This window comes from Pongo abelii, chromosome 20 (genome assembly GCF_028885655.2).
Source record: "Pongo abelii isolate AG06213 chromosome 20, NHGRI_mPonAbe1-v2.0_pri, whole genome shotgun sequence".
Classification (NCBI taxonomy): Eukaryota; Metazoa; Chordata; class Mammalia; order Primates; family Hominidae; genus Pongo; species Pongo abelii.
In genome coordinates, this window is record NC_072005.2 from 38,980,135 (window position 1) to 39,000,849 (window position 20,715).

The window sequence follows — 20,715 nt, forward strand, 5'->3', positions numbered from 1 at the left end:
GGAGGATCACTTGAGCCCAGGAGTTTGAGGCTGCAGTGAGATAGGGTTGCACCACCGCACTCCAGCCTGGACAACAGAGTGAGACTCTGTCTCAAAAATAAATAAATGAAAGGATGATTTCTTTTTTTCTCTCTTTTTAAAATTTATTTATTTTTGAGACAGAGTCTCACTGTGTCACCCAGGCTGGAGTGCAGCGGCATGACCTCGGCTCACTGCAGCCTCAACCTCCTGGGCTCAAGCAGTTCTCTCGCATCAGCCCCCAGTAGCTGGGACTAAGACGCGCGCCACCATGCCTGGCTACTTTTTGTATTTTTAGTAGACATGGTGTTTCACTGTGTTGCCCAGGCTGGTCTCAAACTCCTGGATTCAAACGATCTGCCAGTCTCAGCCTCCCAAAGTGCTGGGATTACAGGTGTGAGCCACTGCACCCAGCTTGAAAGGATAATTTCATACATCACTCCCCACCCAGCTACATCCTTGCCTGGAAGTGCCCTCCCCTGCCTACTGCCTTTCCACTCTAGGTCTCACCTTGATTGTCCTGGCACGGGGGCCTTCCATGGCACAGACCAGGGCAATGCTGTGGTCCCTGGCTCAGGGACTATCTTTGCCCCACTGGGAATGCTGTGAGGGGGTGCCTGGAGTCCCAGCGTTACGCATTGACCAGCGCGTAGTGAGTGCTCAGTGAGGGTTCCTGGAACAAACGGATGAGGTAAAGGTGTAGGGGCAGGAGGAAGGAGGTGGCGAAGGGAGGAGGGGAAGAGGAGGAGAGGAAAAGGTGGCAGGGAGGATTGTTCCCGAGCCCAGCTCTGGGTTCTGCCTGTTCCCGAACGCCAACCTTTGCTGCACTGCTCCCAGTGGGTGCCAACTCAGAATGCCTGTTTAAGTCACTCCACAAAGCTCAGCTTCTCAATCTGTTTTATATTTGCAAGGGCCAGATCCACATTCCTTTTTTAAAAGTCAAGCTTCTGAGACAGTCATTTATATTCACAGTGATTCTCCTTTCAAAGACTGCTTTGCATGGGGCGTGTGGAGTCATGGATCTTAGGGACTCTGCCAGGAAAGGCTCAGGGTCACACAAAGACCCCGTGATGGTGTCTGAGTTGTAGAGGAAGACCAAGGAACTCTCTGATATACCAGAGTGGAGGTATCTTCAAATGGACGGGATGCGTGGCCGGAGCCTGCCGTCCATCCACTGAAAAGTCACTTTCTGAAGTGACCCATGGACAAAGGATCCTTCTTCCTGGGAAGAACAGCTGGTTATGGATGCTTCAGATGTTTATGTGCATGGAGATTGGACTTTGCAACACCCACACTTTGAAATATTCTGGACAGTTAAAAAGCATCAGGTGGCCCACACCTATAATCCCAGCACTTTGGTAGGCTGAGGCAGGAGGATCGCTTGAGCCCAGGAATTCGAAATGAGCCCGGGCAACATAGCAAGACCCTGTCTCTACAAAAAACTTAAAAATTATCTGGGCCTGGTGACTCCTGCCTGTGGTCCCAGTTACTCAGGGGGCCGAGGCGGGAGAATCACCTGAGCCCAGGAAGTCAAGGCTGCAGTGAGCTGTGATGGCACCACTGCCTCCAGCCTGGGGGACATAGTGAGACCCTGTCCCCCAAAAAGATTTAAAAAGCAGGAGGGGCCAGGTGCGGTGACTCACGCCTGTAATCCTAGCACTTTGGGAGGCAGAGGCAGGCGGATCACTTGAGGCCAGGAGTTTGAGACCATCCTGGCCAACATGGTGAAACTCTGTCACTATAAAAATACAAAAATTAGCAGGACATGGTGGCAGGCACCTGTAATCCCAGCTACTTGAGAGGCTGAGGTAGGAGAATCGCTTGAATTGGGAGGTGGAGTTTGCAGTGAGCCGAGATCCCGCCACCACACTCCAGCCTGGGTGAGAGAGTGAGACTCCATCTCAAAAAATAAATAAATAAATAAGTAAAATAAAAAGCATAAGGTAGGTTCATATGCACTGCTGGGAAAGATGTCTAAACAGTATTGTTAAGTGAAAAAAACCAAACCGTAGCACAATATGTACATATATACACCATTTATGGCGAAAACACACACAAAGCCACACTGTATGTCCTCTATTTACATATTTGTAAGTTCATATCTAGAAGTCTGAAAGGAATTATGCCAATGATCGCAGTTCAGAGTGGACTGGATTGGGGCGACTTTCAAAGGAATCTTTGCGTCCACTGTATTGTTTGAAGTTTTTTCCTATGAGAATGCATTCCTGTGTACTTGTGTAATTTAAAGAGATATATGGATTTAGAATTGGGAATCTATATGGTTTACCCTGAGCTTCTGGGATTTTCATTTTTATTTCTTTGAGTGATTATGTTAAGTGGCTTACCCAAAAAAGTTCACTGGATATCTCAAAAGGTTATTTGACAGATGATTTTAAAAAAATTATACTGCCATTTTTATGCATGTACTTAAATATCTCAAATTATTTTCTAAAATTGGTTGGGAATATATTTGCTTGTTTCCCCCCTTTATCTTGCCCCATCCCCTTCCCAGCTTCCGGTTACCACTAATCTTGTCTCTGTCTTCATGGGATCCAATTTTCTGGTTCCCACATATGAGTGAGAACATAACGATATTTATCTTTCTATGCTTGGCTTATTTCACTGGACATAATGGTCTCCAGTTCCATCCATGTTGCTGCAAATAACAAGATTTCGTTCTTTTTAATGGCTAAATACTATTCCATTGTGTGTACGTACCGTATTTTCTTTATCCGTTTATCCACTGATGGGCACTTAGGTTGATTTCACATCTTGGCTATTGTGACTAGTGCCGCAATAAACGTGGGAGTGTAGATATCTTTGTGATACGCTGGTTTCCTTTCTTTTGGCTATATACCCAGAAGTGGATCATATGGCAGTTCTATTTTTAGTTTTTTGTGGAATCTCCATACTGTTCTTCATAGTGGCTGTACTAATTTACATCCCCACCAACAGTGTACAAGAGTTCCCCTTTCTCCATATCCTTACTAGCATCTGTTATGCCAGACAGACTATTTATGAGTGAATTATATTCGTAGTTTAGGCCAGAGGTCAGCAGACTTTTTCGTAAATGACCATGGAGTAAATATTCTAGGCTTCATGGACCAAAAGGTCACTGTGGAAATCACTCAATTGCCATCATAACGTGAAGGCACCCACAGATGATACAGAACAGGCGTGGCTGTGTTCCAATAAAACTTTATTTCCAGGAACAGGTGGCTGGCGGGTTTGGTCCACGGGCCACAGTTTGCCGAACACTGGTTTAATGGATTGCAAGACACAGATGGGTATGGAAATGGAGGAAGATGGCAAATGGAAATGTGTTGGACATTTAATCAGAGCTAGCGTGTTGAAAGGATTGTTTGAGTATCTTCAAAACTGAAAAAAAAAAAAAAAGCTTTTCTCAAGTACAATCCTGTAGCCTCTTCCTGCTGGACCAGGGTGAGGCTGGGACTGCAGAACCCAGGAGCAGGGTCCCCCAAGGAACACTTCGTCTGTGACTCCTGATGGGTGGAGGGTGGAGGGGGTGGGCAGGCCTTCCTCAAGCCTGAGCTTGCACATGATTCACACTCAGTGGGCATCTGGGAAAGTGATCAGGGCCCCACTGACCCACCCAGCTCTGGGCAGGCAGCAGACAAGGTCAGACTGGGGTGGACAAAGGACAAAATGACATCCTCAGGTTTGGGAGAGGACAAGTGGCGTCCCTGCAGCTGGAGGCCGAAAGGCAGGCCTCTGGCTCCGGGACAGGGTGTCGGAAACGGCTGTGCCCCACACAGCTTTCTCCTGGGTCACGTCTGTGCAGGTGCCTTGGGGTCTGAGAAAGAAGCAACGCTGGCTGCACAACAGGAAGGGCCCATTAGTGCCTGTCGAAGTAGGCCATGCTAATTAGTCACGTGGCTGGAGATGGAGCAGTCTTATCTGGAACTGAGCCCTTCATGCCCCACAGGACTGTGAAAGTCAGGGGGTACCCATAGGGAAGATGCACTTTCTTCTCCCCTCCATGCCCGTGGAAGCCCTCCAGGCTGAGTGTGAGCATGTGCGCGCGTGTGTGTGTGTGTGTACATGTGTGTGGACCCTGAAAATAGATGTGGCAGAGAAACAGTCATTAGCAGACAAGGACTCCGCTGTCTCCTCCTCCCAGCCTCACCGGGAGAAATCTGTCTGCCTTGCGTTTCTAGAGTCACAGTGATGACAAAAAGGAGGCAGAGCTCACGGGTCCAGGAAGAAGGGACGGGGTTACGTGGAGACCAGCAGAGTTACACTGCAGAGAAGAGAAGGAACTGGAAGGTGGGAGGGTCTGGGGAAGGTGACCGATGGAGCCCAGAGGCTGCGCATCAGGGAAGAGGGTGCCGGGAGAGGTGGGAGAGTGGGAGGAGGGGGTATTGGTGGGATGACCAGTGGAATTCCTCTTGTTAGTGAGATTTGAAGATAGACTTAATTAGAGAGTAGTTGTTAGGTGGTATTTTTCTTTTCCTTTCTTTCTTTCTTTCTTTTTTGAGATGGAGTCTTGCTCCGTCACGCAGGCTGGAGTCCAGTGGTGTGATCTCAGCTCACTGCAACATCCGCCTCCCGGGTTCAAGCAATTCTCCCGTCTCAGCCTCCCGTGTAGCTGGGACTACAGGCGCACATCACCATGCCCGGCTAATTTTAGTATTTTTAGTGGAGACTGGTTTCATTACCTTGCCCAGGCTGGTCTTGAACTCCTGGCCTCAAGTGATCTGCCTGCCTCGGCCTCCCAAAGTGCTAGGATTACAGTTAGGTGGTATATTTCTGAAAAGGACCCCAGGGATGCCAAAGCCAGCCTGGGGGCCAGCCCCTGTGTGATCACAGGCGTGTGTGTGCATCGAGTGCCCATGAGAAGGCACCTAGGTTTGCACATAGTGAGGCTGCAGCCGGCATCACCTCACCTTGAAGAATGGGGTTTGCAGACGGAGGGTGAAGGGCACATTCATCCCCTTTGCCTGTGTGCTGGCCAACAGTGGTCAGCCACAAGTGGATGTTGCCCAGAGACCCTTTCCTTGGGTCTAGGTTTGGCTGTGGGAAGGGAAGTGGGAGAAATAACGTAGGAGAAAGCCTTCCTGCAGCCCCAAACGGAATTTCCTCCCCTGCTTGAAGTCAGATCCAATTCACACCCTCGCGCAGCCCGACGGCTGGCGCTGGCTCTGTTTGGTAACATCGCAGCAAACGGCCACCTTGTCTCTATTTTGGTTCTTGCTTTGCCACTTCTCTCTGCACCTTTCAAGAAGTGTTCCTTCCTTCTGGAAGGCTGGGGTGGCAAGCTCCCCCAGCTCCTTCCCATTCTGGTAAATTAAGGAACAAACGGTGCCAAATTGTTCTTGTCTGTTTTGCGAGATGATTCGTAACCAGCTTGTTTTCTTTTCCTCCATTGAGCGAATGCATTAAAACTAAAATTAAATCATTACCCGCAGCACAGACGACACTTCCCCTCATAATTACATCCTCTTAATGGGCATTTGAGAGCCCAGCTCATTTTAATGCTTGCTGGAAAACGTCTCAGACACATTTATTTATTTTTTTTTAGGTTTAAAGGTCAACAAGAATATCTTACCTTAATTTGACAAGTACGCAAGAAATAATGCAAGACTCGTTTATGTTCAGGTAATGCACAAAGAAATCTATAAATCAAGCTGAGGGAATATTAGATGATGCCATATCGGAACCATCTGCCTTCATTCTCAGAAGAATCGATACCACAAAGAAAGCGCCGGAGACGTAGATTTATGCCCCTGTGTCGGGGGAAAAATATCGGCCATTTTTAGAGTCACTTCATATCCTAAAACAACAGGGCCTGAGGAAAAGAATGAGAGTGAGCCTAACCCCGAATGAATGCGTCAGACAGCACATCTGACACTCCGTTTTTGATTGTCTCTGCTGAAGAAAGAATGGTCCCAAGGTCCTTTCATCCCCATAACTCTGCCCCTTCTGCTATTGTATTTATTTGAGAGGCTGCCAGGAATGTTGAGATGGTGTGGAAGGGAATTAACTAAATTGCATCTGTGTGATTGTTGCCAGGGGGTGGAGGCTTGTATAGCTTGGGGACCCTGGGTTTTCCATGCCATGCACACTGCCTAACACTCTGCCCTCCTTGAGAGAGCCTTCGCTGGCTTTCATCATGGAGCTGGGGGAACATACAACCTCCACCATATTGGATGTTGAGCTTGTCCAAAGATGTGTCAAATGGGAAGAGGTGTCTGGGCTTTGTGAGGGGGGAAAGATAGCCTCCGAGCAATTAGGGTTTGGAAAAATAGGGGAATCATCTTACCACCTACCCCAGAAGTGTTCATGAAGTGCAGCAATTCTCCAGGGAGGTGGAGAGGAGGAAGAACAGATCAGGTGACCCTCTGGCAAGTGTATGAGAATCTCTGAGGAGGGAAGGGAAGAGTTGTAAGACTTGAATATTGAATAATTGGAGAGGCTTTTTTTGTGGGGGGCTTCAAAATATAAAGTTATATTTTTGTAATCAAATGATAACAATAAAGGCTTTTCGTCTTTTTCCTGGGGGTAGAGCTCTGCTGAATTTTGAATAAAAGAGATTTGGAGATTCTGAGATTTTGCTTCGTGACACTCGTATTAGGACATACGGACTCTTGTGCGTGTGTGTCGCCATTTATACTGTGGTTCCCTCACTGGTCAAAAACAAGCATTTTCTGTTTGAATGTGAGGATATGCTTAGAGGAAGAAAGTTTGATTTTTGTATTTATAACAGAGTAGCACAAAAATGGGTCCGTGAGCCTCGGGAAATGTATTTGTGTTGCATCCTTAGTTTTACCCTTTCCAAGAGTTGAAGTTGGTTCTAATGTTATGAGAGGGAAATCAAAGGGCCCCCCCTAAGCAGAATCGTTCCCATCAGCCACAGGCACCAGTGCACTGTGCTCATGACCTTTTGTGCTAAACAAACCCACAGACACACACACGCATTCCTGCTTCTTGGAGCCCGGGTGCTTCTTGGAGCCCTGCTTCTTGGAGCCTGCTTCTTGGATGCCTGACCTGCCCCATCACCCTTTGGCTACTGGCCACAGAGTTCACGTTGTCACAGAGTTCACATTGCCGTCTGCAAACCAAACATGAACATTAGGACTCTCGTTTTTGTTTTCTTTGTCCCTTGTGGGTGTAGCTGAAAATGATACTTGCAGCTCATATCAAAGATGGATTTATGTCTATTGCAAAGATGGCGACGTGCACCTTCCTGGAGGTGCTGGCAAGTTCCAGGCAGTGAAGCCAAACCACTCTCGTGCCTTAAATAATGTTGGATCGAGATCATGTGAAATTTATTCTAAAACCTGTGGTTTTTATTTCTTCCTGCAAAGCTCCATTCTCTGCTTCACATGAGAGAAATTAGCAATGAAACACCTCGTCAGGATCCAAAACGCCTGCCACCCATCTGTGCAAAACCCTGGCAGTCCTGGAGGAGACAAATCCTCACCTTCCTGGAAAACTTCCATGAAACCTGCAGTGAGGGCAGCCAGACCTTAACTTGGCAAAGAAACTGTGAGGGCAGCCTGGAGTGCCAAACTGTTAACTTAGTGAGGGTGGCAGTCTTCAAGTTTTGCAAAAGCCCAAATCTATTATTTGACTATTAGTTGTGATGAATGGATGATGAAGGGAACCAACGTGGATATGCATGAGGCATGGCCGAAGATGCTATCATTGAGGAAATGCTGTTTTCTTAAGCTTTGGTGACTAACTATAGAATTGATTATGTCTTTGAACTGGAGTCAAATTTCTTCTAAGTGAGCCGAATTGGAAAATAATATTAAACTTCCATTAGGGATGTTCCAGAAATGCCGAATTCAAGACAAGGATTGTGTGTGTTTCTATGTGTGTGAATACAAGGGGAAACCTTACAGATATTTGCAGAATATACTCCATAATTTCCTGCCAAGCATCAGCTTCTAGTATTTCGCCAAGTTTTTTAGAAGACTTCAACCTTGTTAGCAAAGTAATTAAGCAGAAAGAAAGAAAAGAAAAAAACAAAACCCACAAAAACGAAAACAAAACCCCAATGCATTGAATGCCTTGCTGTTTTCCTGATTCTGTGAAGTTGAATATCAGTGAATTCAAATTGCACACTGGGTTCTTCTGATCGGAACTGAAATTGTCAAAGATGTTGGGTGAGTCTATGGGCTGAAGTTTACCATATTTTTAATCATCTGAGAAAAGACCAACTGCACCAAACTTTCAAAATTGATCATTCTGAATAGTGCTTGGCATACTCAGCAGACATGATTGAAATAGTTTTGCAGACACAGAGTGTAAACATAAAATACCAACCCCATCACCTGTCCTGACGCACACCAGCAGTGGTAGCCCAGGGCCAGCGCTGGCTGCAAAGGCATGGTGCCAAGATTGGCTGCTCATTTTCCCTTCTTGATGAAGTGATTACAGGCCAGTTTCTGGAAGCCCTTTCCAGGAGCGTCACATTTTTCTGTGGGTCTTCCTGCAGCCCAAGCTCCTGAGACATTTCCTAGAGACCTCCATTAGAAGCTTCCACTGCTCCCCTTACTTGCAGGTGTTCAGCCTTTGCCAACTGCAGGTTGATGGAATTGTCGGAGAGAGAGCACATCGGGGGGCTCTGTTCATCTTCCCCAAAGTAGTCACTGACATGAGCGACACTCCCTGTATGCCAGGCACTGCTCCCTTATTGCCCATTTTGTCCTCATAATAACCTTGCAAGGTAGCCACAAGATACTATTACTCCCATTTTGCAGATGAGGAAACTGAGGCATGAAGAGGTTAAGTAGCCTATGTAGCTGGTAAGTGGTGGAGCCAGAGTCTGGACCCAGGCATCCTGGCAGTTCCAGCCTCCTTCTCCCAGTCATCACTATATGTTCCTTTGTTCTGTTTCCATTTCACTCACATATAATGAGCAGCTAAGTTTCCTGAGTTTCTGGATATGACAACAAGCAGCGGGGGCCCAGCTTGCCGAGAAGAGTGAATTACAGTTTTTTCAAGATCCAGAATATCCACATCAGAAAAGCTCATGGCCAGCAAGTGTGATATCAACACATGTTGATATCACAGCATCAAAGTAAAAACTATGTAATTTTCAACATCCAAATAAAGCCTTCTTTGAAAAGCACCAATTTTCACATGAGAACAGTGGACAGATTTCCACATCCTGGCCCGAGATTTCTCACCGATCCTGTTGCTGTTGTCTCTTCCCAGGCCACCCTGTTTCTGCCTGGCCTCTTCCTCCAAGGCCAAGAGGGGTCCTGCCGAAGTCCAGGTCAGAGAGTGTCCTCCCTCCGCTCCTGTCTCATTCAGAGTCAAAGCCAAAATCACTGGAGTGGCCCACATCACTGCCCCCCATTGCTTCTCTGACCATATCTTCTTTCGTGCTTCTTTATGTCTCTCCAGACACACTGGGTGTCAAGAGTGCTGTCACCCCAGGGCCCTTGCACAGCCGATTCCCTCTATAACCCTTGGTTCACGTGTTACCTTCTCAGTCAGAACTCCTCCCACATACTCGCCTTTGGCCTCAAGCTCTCCCAGTCCTCCTCCCCCTGCTGTGTTTTTCTTCTGTCCTTAGTATTTCTCACCCTCTAAGGTTATATATAATCTGCCTTTCTCCTGGTTGGAGTGGAATTCTATGAGGGCAGGATCTTTGTTTTGTTCCTGAATGGATCCCAGTTGCCTAGAATAATGCCAGGCATGTAGCAGGTGCTCATTAAATATTCACCACATGTGTGGTTTACCTCCAGAGGGGAGGAGGGTTGCAAAGGGAACCCCAAGTATTGGTAATTGTTTTATTCTTTAAGCTTGGGTGATGAATGTGCTGGTTCTTCTTTATGTTATTTACCTATATGTATGTGTATGTATGTATATATATGTGCGTGCATATATATATACATATATATATTCTGTATATCTGAAATGTTTCATATTAAATTTTAAAAAATCAAACAGGGTCAAAAAGTAAAAGAGATGTATGGCTTATGTAAGTGGTGGAATCCTCTTCTCCATTGAAAGTATTTCTTCTCTTTTTGTGTGTGTGTGTGGTGGGGTATAGAATCTCACTCTGTTGCCCAGGCTGGAGTGCAGTAGCGCAATCTCAGCTCACAGCAACCTCTGCCTTCTGGGTTCAAGCAATCCTCCTGCCTCAGCCTCCCCAGGAGCTAGGATTACAGGCGCACACCACCATACCCAGCTGATTTTTGTATTTTTTGTAGAGATGGGGTCTCACCATGTTGGCCAGGCTGGTCTCAAACTCCTGACCTCAAAGTGATCCAACTGCCTCGACCTCCCAAAGTGCTGGGATTACAGATGTGAGACCCTGTGCCTGGCCCCCATCAAAAGTATTTTTTCATCTTGTGTACCATCTCATGTCAGCGACGGAAAGTGCAAGTTCTTAGGCAGATGTGTTTGCGATGGGGAAGATGCGGAGAAACAGGAAGAGAAGCTGGGCAGGGACTCTGACTGGCCGGGCAGTCGGGGCCCACAGGACCGGAGGAGCTGACTGTCAAAGCAAGAGTGTTGGGGAACGATGAGAAATGAGGTGGAGAGTCAGCCAGGATGAGACGGCCCTGGGCCAGCTTCTGAGAGCAGGACGCTTGGCGTGGATGTCTGACCACCCTTGGCAGGGGAGCCTGCATCTCTCTGTTTGACAGAGGAGAGGAAGAAAGAGAAATGACATTTTCTGAGTCGCCAAGAAAGAAGAGGCCTGAATGGGGAAGGGCTGAGTTCAGGGACCTGGATGAAGACATCACGTGGGGTGACGCTGTGGCTGAGGATGGACCCAGGCAGGACACGCCGAGCTCCACCACTTCCTGTGACCCCGTGAGATCCCCTGAATCCTCAGAAGGGGAGCCACTTCCTGGGTCTGCAATCACTTCCAGTTTATGTATATAACCGGAAGGAGTAGGAGTCCAGGCCATGTGGAAGCTCTGGCCCAGCCCAGGGCCGTGTGGTCCGTGGGCGAGGTGAGCTGGCCAATGTCCGGGTGTCATGGCTGGGAGGACACAGCTGGTCCCCGCGCCCGCCGAGCAGCCTCCCAGACATCGATCAGTGCCTCTGGTGAGCGTGACTCCTTCTGAGGAGTCCCATTGATCAGGCCAGATGGAAAACTAGTAGCTGTGATTGGGACGAGTGAATATTCATTTGGAAATGTCAGTGAGTAACTGGAGATGATGCCTGTAGTGACTTGCCTGGCAGGATCAATTCCAGATATGAGGTGAACCAGACATTGGCGGGGACCAAAGGTGGGAGCCGGGGACCCTGGGTGGGGCAGGGGGAGTGGTGGAGGCCAGAGAACGTGTAGGACAGTGTGGTCAGACACATTTCCCTGCCTCCGCCCCCCCGCAGTTCTGAGGCTCTCCTGTCTGTCTGGGGCTTTTGTCTTCAAGTGTGGCACTCCCTGCACAGTGGCCACCAGGCCTGAGGACGTCTGTGTGTGTGGAAGGGGTTGAAGGGCCCCAGGACATGCACTTGCTGGAAGAATGCATGGGTCTGCTGAACCCACCTTCCTCCTGGGCATGCTGGGAGGAGGGGCTGCAAGAAGGTCAAGCTGGAGGGGTCTCTAGGCTCTAGCTGAGACCCTTCTCCCACTCTTTTTTTTTTTTTTGATTTTGAGACAGAGTCTCCCTCTGCCGCCCAGGCTGAAGTGCAGTGGCATGATCTTGGCTCACTGCCACCTCCGCCTCCCGGGTTCCAGCGATTCTCCTGCCTCAGCCTCCCGGGTAGCTGGGAATACAGGCTCGCGCCATCACGTCTGGCTAATTTTTGTATTTTTAGTAGATATGGGGTCTCGCCATGTTGGCCAGACTGGTCCTGGACTCCTGACCTCACATCTGCCCATCTCGGCCTCCCAAAGTGCTGGGATTACTTGCATGAGCCACCGCACCCAGCCTTTTCTCCTCACTTCTGTCAGCAGGTCCCAGCTATGCACAAGTCAGGGCTGGGGCCAGGGGAGGCTAGGAGATTTTGGTTAGGGTCTCCTTACACTAGGATGGAGGGATGGAGGGATTCAGCCACTTCACCCCAGGAGCTCTGGCCCTGGCTAGAGGCCTCCTGGACAGAGGAGGGAAGTCATCGCTGCCGGCCTGGGAAGGGGCCCTGTCAGCTTATTGCCAGGTGCGCTGCTAGATGTGGCCTGCTACTTCCCCCAGCCCCAATTAACCATCTGCAGGAGCTGCCATCGGCATGGGGGAGGGGCTGGGTCTCGCTCCTCTGTGCAGACTGCTCAGCTAATGAAGGGGTCTGTGAAATTTTTAATTACGGCTCCCATGCCTGGCTTAATTATTTGCATATGGCTTTTACAAGTGGGAAGAGGACGATTGCATGCAGTGCAGCACTTCTCCTCAGCCCCACGTTTGACTTTAATTAAAGGCAGAACCTGAGGTCTTTCCATCACTAATGATCGTGGAAAATTAGCTTCCAGTTCCCAGGGGTCTCCAGAGTGATGCACCCTGAGGCGGAGAGCGGGTGGAGAGGGGATGGAGCAGGGAGAGGAGCGGGAGGCACAGATGGCAGATGGTCCTGCTGGGCCGCCACTCCAGAGTCCCCCCAACCACAGGCCACCCTCCCACCGCCTTCCCTCCAGGCTGCATAGACAAGGGAGCCTCACTTTCCTCTGCCAGGAAGCAGACCTGACCTTGGGCAGCAACTAAGAGGAAGACCTGCTGAGCTGGGGTGAAGGTTGCCAGGGTCATTATCCCATTGGCCAGGAGCTGGGTGTGTTCTGGCTGTAGCTGGACTACTCCCAGCTGGTGGCCCCAGGCAGAGGAGTGGGAGTTTCTGAAATGATTATACATGTGTGCACACATGTCTATAGCATGTGCTCACCCAGGCACACAGATACACAGGATGGAGCTGTAGAGACACACCTGCATGCTCACACATGTGTGTACATATGTCCACTCAGGAGCAAAGGAGTGAATGTGTAGTGGGCCCTGTGGCTATCCCTGTGTCCCCATCCCTCTTGTCTCCTACTCACTGAGCTGGGAGGAGCTGACCCCAGGGCAGTTTCATCCCACTGTTTCCAGCAGCCAGGCCTGCACCACCCCCAACACAGAGCATCCCCTCAGCCCCAGGCACACTGGGTCAAGAAGTTCTATTGGCTCAGGATCCAGGGGCTTGTTCCCCGGTTGCAGAGGGGGCTGCCTCCCTTCTACTGGACATAATGAGGATGCCTGTAGCTTGGACTATGTCTGTAGCCATTGAACCATGAAGAGAGCTCTCTGAGGATAAAACCTGCCCCAAGGGCAGAGGAGCAGAGCCACTAGCAGAGCCTGGGTCCCCAGTGACACTGTGGAGCCTCGATTTTCCTGATGAGCTGGGTTTTCTGTTTCTCACTTCCAAAAACATCCTGGTCTAGGCAGAGTTTGTGTCCAATGCGTGGTCTCACACTGCACATGGTTGATGGCAACCACTGAACCACGCAAGAGCTGGTTTCCTGGCAACACCCCAGCCTCCTTCCTGCCCCACTGAGGAGGCTGCCCTGTAGGTCAGGGCTGAGCCTTCCTGGCACAGGGGCTGAAGTCATCAGCTGGGGCCGCCGTAACAAAGTCCACAGACTGGGGGGCTTGAACAACCATGTTTAAGTGCCATCTGGTCACAGAGCTGTAGGAACCAGCTTCTGACCAGTGAGGCTGTAGCAGCCTCTCCTCCCAGAGGATTTTTCTCCCTCAGCTGATTTTGCACAAAAGTCCTTAAACTGGGAAGCATTGTTCTCATCCAGGGGTCACATGCCTTTCCCCAGTCCAGGCTCCTGGGTTGGGGGAGCTCCAGAGTGGCAGCGCAGCAGGACCGTCTGCCTTTCCCCAATCCAGGCTCCTCCTTAAGCCTCATGTCCATGCTGGATTTGGCCTGAGGTCCACCCACTGCCTCCTCTTTCATCGTAGGAGGCTGAGGCAGGAGGATCACTTGAGTCCTCTTTCATCATAGAGGGCGCAATGGGTGGTGGACCTCAGGCCAAATCCAGCATGGACATAAGGCTCAAGTAAGTTTTTTTAAATGTGCATTGCTTGCCAATTTCAGAATCAGGAAATGTCAAGTTAAAAATCCACGTTTCCAAATTGGAAGGTCTAAAGGTCTGCATTGCTACAAGGGTCATCAGATGTGTCATTTAAAAAATAATTTTGGGTCCAGTGCAGTGGCTTATGTCTGTAATCCCAGCACTTTGTGAAGCCGAGGCAGGCGGATCGCTTGAGGTCAGGAGTTTGAGAGCAGCCTGGCCAACACAGTGAAACCCCGTCTCTACTAAAAATACAAAAATTAGCCAGGCGTGGTGGCACACGCCTGTAGTCCCAGCTACTCAGGAGGCTGAGGCAGGAGAATCGCTTGAACCCGGGAGGCAGAGGTTGCAGTGAGCCAAGGTCGTGCCACTGCACTCCAGCCTGGGCAACAGAGAGAGACTCCATCTCAATATAATAATAATAATAATAATAATAATTATTATTATTATTTTTGCCCCGGTGTGATGGCTTACACCTGTCATTCCAGCACTTTAGGAGGCTGAGGTGGAAGGATTGCGTGAGGCCAGGAGTTTAAGACCAGCCTGAGCAACACAGTGAGACCCCATCTCTATAAAAATTTTTGAAAATTAGCTGGGTGTTATAGCATGTACCTGTGGTCCCAGCTACTCAGGAGGCTGAGGCAGGAGGACCACTTGAGCCCAAGAGTTTGAGGCTGCAGTGAGCCATGATCATACCACTGCACTCCAGCCCAGGTGACAGAGTGAGATCCAGACTCTTAAAAAAGAAAAAAAAAATATCCAGGTTTCCAAATAGGAAGATCTGAAGGTCTTGATCTGCTACCAAGGGTCATTGGATGTGTCATTTGAAACATAATTTTTATTATGAAAGTGTCATGTGGTTATTATAGGAAATGAGCTGCTTCAAACAGCTGCTCACTAAAGACCAATGACTGACATTTTGAGTCCCACTATAAAAACGCTTGTCTTCATTCCTCTTTAGAGCAATCACATAAGATGTCAGGGCTCGAGCAGCCCCTTGTGTGATCAGCTGGCAGGGGGGCACTAGGGCATGAGCGTGGGGTCTGTGTGGATGCTCTTTTGCTTTAAGATGCTCCCAGTTAGCCGAGTGCTGCCCACATCTCTGCCCCACCTGCCCCCGCCTGGCAGACAGATGCCACGGAGCCCCATGTACAGGGATCATAATGGTTTACAGCTCTTCTGCTTGTGTCCTTGAGGCTGAGCGATGAGGGCATGTGGAACCCAGGATGGTAGAAAAGAGGCTGCAGGCTTAGGGAAAGAAACCAGAGAAACCAGACTCCCTTGGATGTTGTTCAAGATAAGCAAATAATTCAGCAGAGCCATATGGAAAGATGGTGAGACCGGCCGTGGAGAAGCAGGCACCCTGCAGAGAGGACTGGGACCCGGCAGCCCATTCCACCTGACCCAAGCCTCTTCCTCCACCCCAGGGCAGCATCCCACCACTGCAGGAATCTTCTCAAATAGCTCCATTGTACCAGTCCACCAGGGACCTCCTTACTGGCTGGGAAAACGGAGCCCAGATATATAACATGAGGATGCCCAAAATCTCCCAGTGACAACATTGAATGCTGAGTGCTGTCTCCTCTGTGTTACCCTCCTGCAGTCCCCTCTGTCGGAGGAACACACAGGAGGGTGCCTCACTTGGCCTGGGGGCCATCAAGGGATGGTGAGAGATGAGACTGGGCACGGGAGGTTGGCAGAGGCAGGATATTCACAGATCTGGTGGACCATGCTGAGACATTTTAACTTGGGTCACTGGGCACCTGGGGGGCTCGGGAGTGACCACAGATGTATTGCAGGACAGGTGTTGAGATGGGGAGCTGTCCAGGCTACAGGTGCTGAATCAGAGCCGCACCGAGGGACTGGGAAAGAAAGACAGCACACATGTTCAGAAGGCCAGATCTGCACTCAGGTGTCAGGAGAGGGAAGAAGTGTTAGTCTGGACCCACATTTCTGGCTTTCCAACACCCTGTGGGGAAAAAGAAGGGCACCAAGGGGTCACTGGGGTGGAGGAGACTTGGAACACAGGATGTTAGCTGGAAGGAGACCTGAGGCAGAGACTAATGGAGAAGGCACGTTCCTGTCCCATGCACAGTCACTCATTAGTGCTTCCAGGTCATTCAAAGCCCCGGTCACTTCCTGGTGGCCTAAATGAGACCTGTTTTTCCACAGAGCATCCAGGATAGGGCCAAGAGACTTTTGTTCTGCCATATTCTTTGTCTTGAGCCTTCACATTGGAAGAGACCAGCCTGTTTTGAGATGAGCTCCAGGGGAAATCATGCTGGACTGGTAGAGGTCAAGACTGTGAAGGTTCACCTGTAAACCCAGTGCTTTGGGAGGCCAAGGTAGGAGGATTACTGGAGGCCAGGAGTTTCAGACCAGCCTGGGCAACATAGTGAGACCCCACTTCTACAAAAAATTAAACGTTTAACCAGGCACTGTTAAGTTGAGTAGTCCCAGCTACTCAAGAGGCTGAGGTGGGAGGATTGCTTGAGCCCGGAAGTTTGAGGCTGCAGTGAGCCATGATTGCATCTCTGCACTCCAGCCTGGGTGATAGAGTGACACCCTGTCTTTAAGAAAATAAAAATAAAAAAAGATATTGGAGGTTACCCTTTGGAAGCCAGCCTGCTTCCAAAGGGTATGGCCATGCTTGTGTGCTGAGCGGACCCACAGAGCACAGCCACTGGACTCCACGTGACCCCCAGCCCGAAGGACCCAGCTGGCTCCAGTGCAGGAGCTTCCTTTCACCTTCGTTGTCCTTTTACTAGCTTCTCTTCATTCGCCACACATTGCTCAAGCACCTGCTCTGTGCCAGGCACTGTTGGCAGCTGGAAACACAAAGACAAGTCCTCTGGGGCCTCCTTGTGCCAGCCACAGGGAGAGAGATTCCCTGGAAGGCAGCCAAGCCTTCTTGCCATTCTCTCCTCCGCAGAAGTCTACGGACTGCCTTGTGTCTCTGCACCTTGCCAGGGGCTGGGGCATTCCGGGTTTACTCACAGACTCCTCTCTGTCCATATTATACCCCAACTTTCAATTTTGAGAAGTAAATATGCAATTTTTTCCTCCCTGTAATTTTCCCTGCTGTGGCTACGGATGTCAGAGCTGCTGGAAAATGTGAATAGCTCAGTGCTTTCTAGAAGCGAAAGGAAGCTGGCCACGCCGCATCCTACATCCCCAGGTGCTCTTGGCAGGATCCGGGATCTCAGCTGGGGAGAGATGCTCTCCAGGCTGTACTGTCGAGGGAACTTTTAACCCAAATAATTCATGTTTCCACCTTCTTCCATTAGCAACGAGATAATTGCCAAGAAGTAAGTGTGTATCCATGTGAGTGTGCACACGCATGCGTATCTGTTGCAGGGACATTAGCAGAGGAGGCGAAGTGAGTGTATTTGCTTACACAGCCAAACTTTCTGCGTGTTCCTCTGGAGACTGTCAGACCTTCGTGTCTCAGTAACTGAAGGTCAGGACAGTCTGATCTAAGCTTTTGTTTTGGAAAAGCGTGGCTGGAGTGGAGAGAGAGAGGATTAGAGTCAGAACTGGGGCGGCGCTTATTTCCTGTGTGTAACCTTGGCCATATTTAGTCTCTCTGGGTCTCCATTTCATCATCTGCAAAACAGAGTGGTGGGCTTGGAGATCGGCTGCCCAGGTCTTCCTTCCAAGAAGGATTTGCTGACCACCTGGGGATTGTGTGATCAGCAGCCAGCCTCTAGTCCTCAGCTCCACGAGGGGCTGCCTTATCTGCAGCAAACTGCCTCATCTGAGATCACACCCTTCTCTGGGCAACCCACATCCAGCTACTGAGTAAGGGGGAGGTGTAAGTGTCCAGCCCTATCTTCCTTCTGCAGGACACTCTGACAGGCTGAATCCACTCCGGAGCCCACCATCAAGGCCTACATCCCTATTCCACTTCTTCCCACTCCAGCTTCCTCCCTTTTCCCTTTGCAGGTATCGATCCTTAATAAACATCTTGCACCCCAAACTCCATCTCAGTATCTCCTTACAGAGAACCAAACCTGTAGCAAATAAGGATAATGATTTTTACTTCAAAAGGTTATTGTGTGAAAGCTAAATGGGATGTTTATGTAGTATCCAGCATCGTGCCTGGAACGTTAACAAATAATGATAAATACCTATTCCTTTTTCTTTTCTTTCCCTAAAAATTGTGACTCAAAATCTCATTCTGGGCCTTGAGCAGGTGTTCCTAACCTGTGCTCTGTAATATCGGTTTGGAAAAAGCCCAGCGAGGCAAGTGGCCCTGAAAATCTGTGCTGCAGCTAAATCTGAGATCCTGGCTGATGGCTTCAGAGCCATTCTTGTCCCTGTGAAGTTCATTATCCATGGATCACATCAGCCCTCTTCAAGGTTCCTCACTGAAAAGAAATTGAGCATGCAAATACTCTTTTATCATAATCACCATGTATCCACAGGGTAATTCATAAAAGAGCAGGAAATATATTGATATTCAATATTGTTTTAGTCCAAATCAATATTAATAATTGTTTGCATTTTTAAAGTGCAATTTGCAATTGAAAAGTGCACAAAGATCAACCAGTAGTTGCTAACACATCAAATTTTCCTATTAAAGGCATAGTCCCTTAACTTTAAAATGTTTCTTATACAACAGGGGCTGGAGCTGATCCATGGAAATGACTATCTATTATTTACGTGCACAACATTAGAATTTGCTTCCATTCTGCATAAGCTGAAAGGCCAGTTACTTTTATTTGTAAGTTTTGATTTCTTTAATTAAATTTTTAATTTTGAGATAATTGTATATTCATATACAGTTGTAAGAAATAATGCAGAGAAATCCCATATATCCCTTACACCCTTCCCCCGATTGTAACATTTTGGAAAACCGTAGAACAGTATTAAAACCAGGATATTGACATTGATACGGTCGAGATAGAGAACATTTCCTTCCCCACAAGGATCCTCATGTTGCTTTCTTCGGATCTTTAAAAATTAAAGATTTTTGAAGGAAAAAGGACCCTGTTAGATTTCTGCCTTGAAACAATAGCTATCACTAAATGAGGCACTGTCCCAGCTGGGCTCAGTGGAGTTCACACAGAGGAATGGTCCCCTAGGTCAGGAGTAGCCCAGGTGGAACTCACCTCAGCCAGGGAGGCCTCAGGGGAGCACGGCTTTGCACATCAGAAAGAACCTGAGAACAGTTTTCAGTTTGACACTTGCAGTGTGGCCTTTGATCCCTCAAACAAGGACAGGGTTGTCAAGAAGGGAAACAGCTTGGCTGGGCTCATGTGGGCCACAGGGGCCCAGTTATCCCTGGAACAGGCCTTCCTAGAGTGTAGAACTCTGGGGCACAGCCCTGGCAGCCTCCCTGAGGCCATGTCATGGGACCGACCCAGTTCCCTGGTGAAGGACAGGCAGCAGGTGTGGGTGAGGGGTGCCCTTGACTGAAGCCCACCTGGCATGCTTGAAAGTAACCCTATGCAAATGAAATTCACAAGGTGCTTCCCTGTTTCAAGACATTTGTCTCACACCAGAGCTGCAGGGAACTTGGGAACTCATCTACAGCAGACATTTTGGATGAGGACTGATTCTGAGATAGGGAAACTCAAGTCCTGAAGATCAGACTTAAGTGGAGGGGAAGTCAGGCCAGAGAACCTGAACCTGGGGTGCCCCGCTCTGAGCCTGATGGCTACCCTGTGACATCCAGATGTCTTGTTCAAGCTGCTTCCACTGAGGGTTTTGGGTTTTTTTTTTTTTTTTTTTTTTTTTTTACGGAGTTTCGCTCTTGTTACCCAGGCTGGAGTGCAATGTCATGACCTCGCCTCACTGCAATCTCCACCTCCCATTCTCCTGCCTCAGCCTCCCGAGTAGCTGGGATTACAAGTGGCTGCCACCATGCCTGGCTAATTTTTGTATTTTTAGTAGAGACGGGTTTCACTATGTTGGCCAGGCTTGTCTCGAACTCCTGACCTCAGGTGATCCACCTGCTTTGGCCTCCCAAAGTGCTAGGATTACAGGCGTGAGCTACCATGCCTGGTGTGTGTGGTTTTTTTTTTTTTTTTTTTTTTGAGACAGTCTCGCTCTGTTGCCCTGACTGGAGTGCAATGGCGCGATCTCAGCTCACTGCAACCTCTGCCTCCCAGGTTCAAGCGATTCTCCTGCCTCAGCCTCCCTAGTAGTTGGGAAAACAGGCATGCACTACCACATGCAGCTAATTTTTGTAATTTTAGTAGAAATGGGGTTTCACCATGTTGGCCAGACTAGTCTCAAACTCCTGACCTCTAGTGATGCACCCATTTCATAATCATTTTTAAGTGTACAGTCCAGTGGCATTAAATACATTCACATTGTTGGGCAACCATCACCACCATCCATCTCCAGAACCTTTTCATCATCCCAAACAGAGACTCTGTACCCATTAAACAACTCCCTGTTCCTCCTTCCAGTCCTTGGTAACCTGCATTCTACCTTCTGTCTCTATGAATTGGACTACTCCTGGTACTCCACACAAGTGGAATTATACAGTATTTGTCCTTTTGTGTCTGGCTTGTTTCACTTAACATGATGTCTTCGAGGGTCACCCATGTTGTAGCATGTGTTGCTATCATTGACTTTTTGATTGACACATGCAAGCTGTAATTTTTTGGGGGGGTTCCTAGCATCACAATATATTTTAAAGGTTTGGGGATGCATTAGTCCACTTTTGTGTTGCTGTAAAGAAATACTCGAGGTTGAGTAATTTATAAGGAAAA

At 48.8% G+C, this 20,715-nt stretch overlaps 1 protein-coding gene across 2 annotated transcripts in view; it reads left to right on the plus strand.

Annotated features, from left to right (window-relative positions):
• CHST8 (carbohydrate sulfotransferase 8) overlaps positions 1 to 20,715 on the plus strand; it is a 153,151-nt gene that overhangs the window by 39,775 nt on the left and 92,661 nt on the right. Inside the window, exon 2 of one of the 2 annotated variants that reach the window (XM_054538851.2) lies at positions 5,561 to 5,637. The exons of the other annotated variant lie outside the window; for it this stretch is intronic. The gene's annotated coding sequence lies outside the window, so the exon portion shown is untranslated. The remainder of the gene's footprint in view (positions 1 to 5,560; positions 5,638 to 20,715) is intronic. 2 annotated transcript variants of the gene reach the window in all.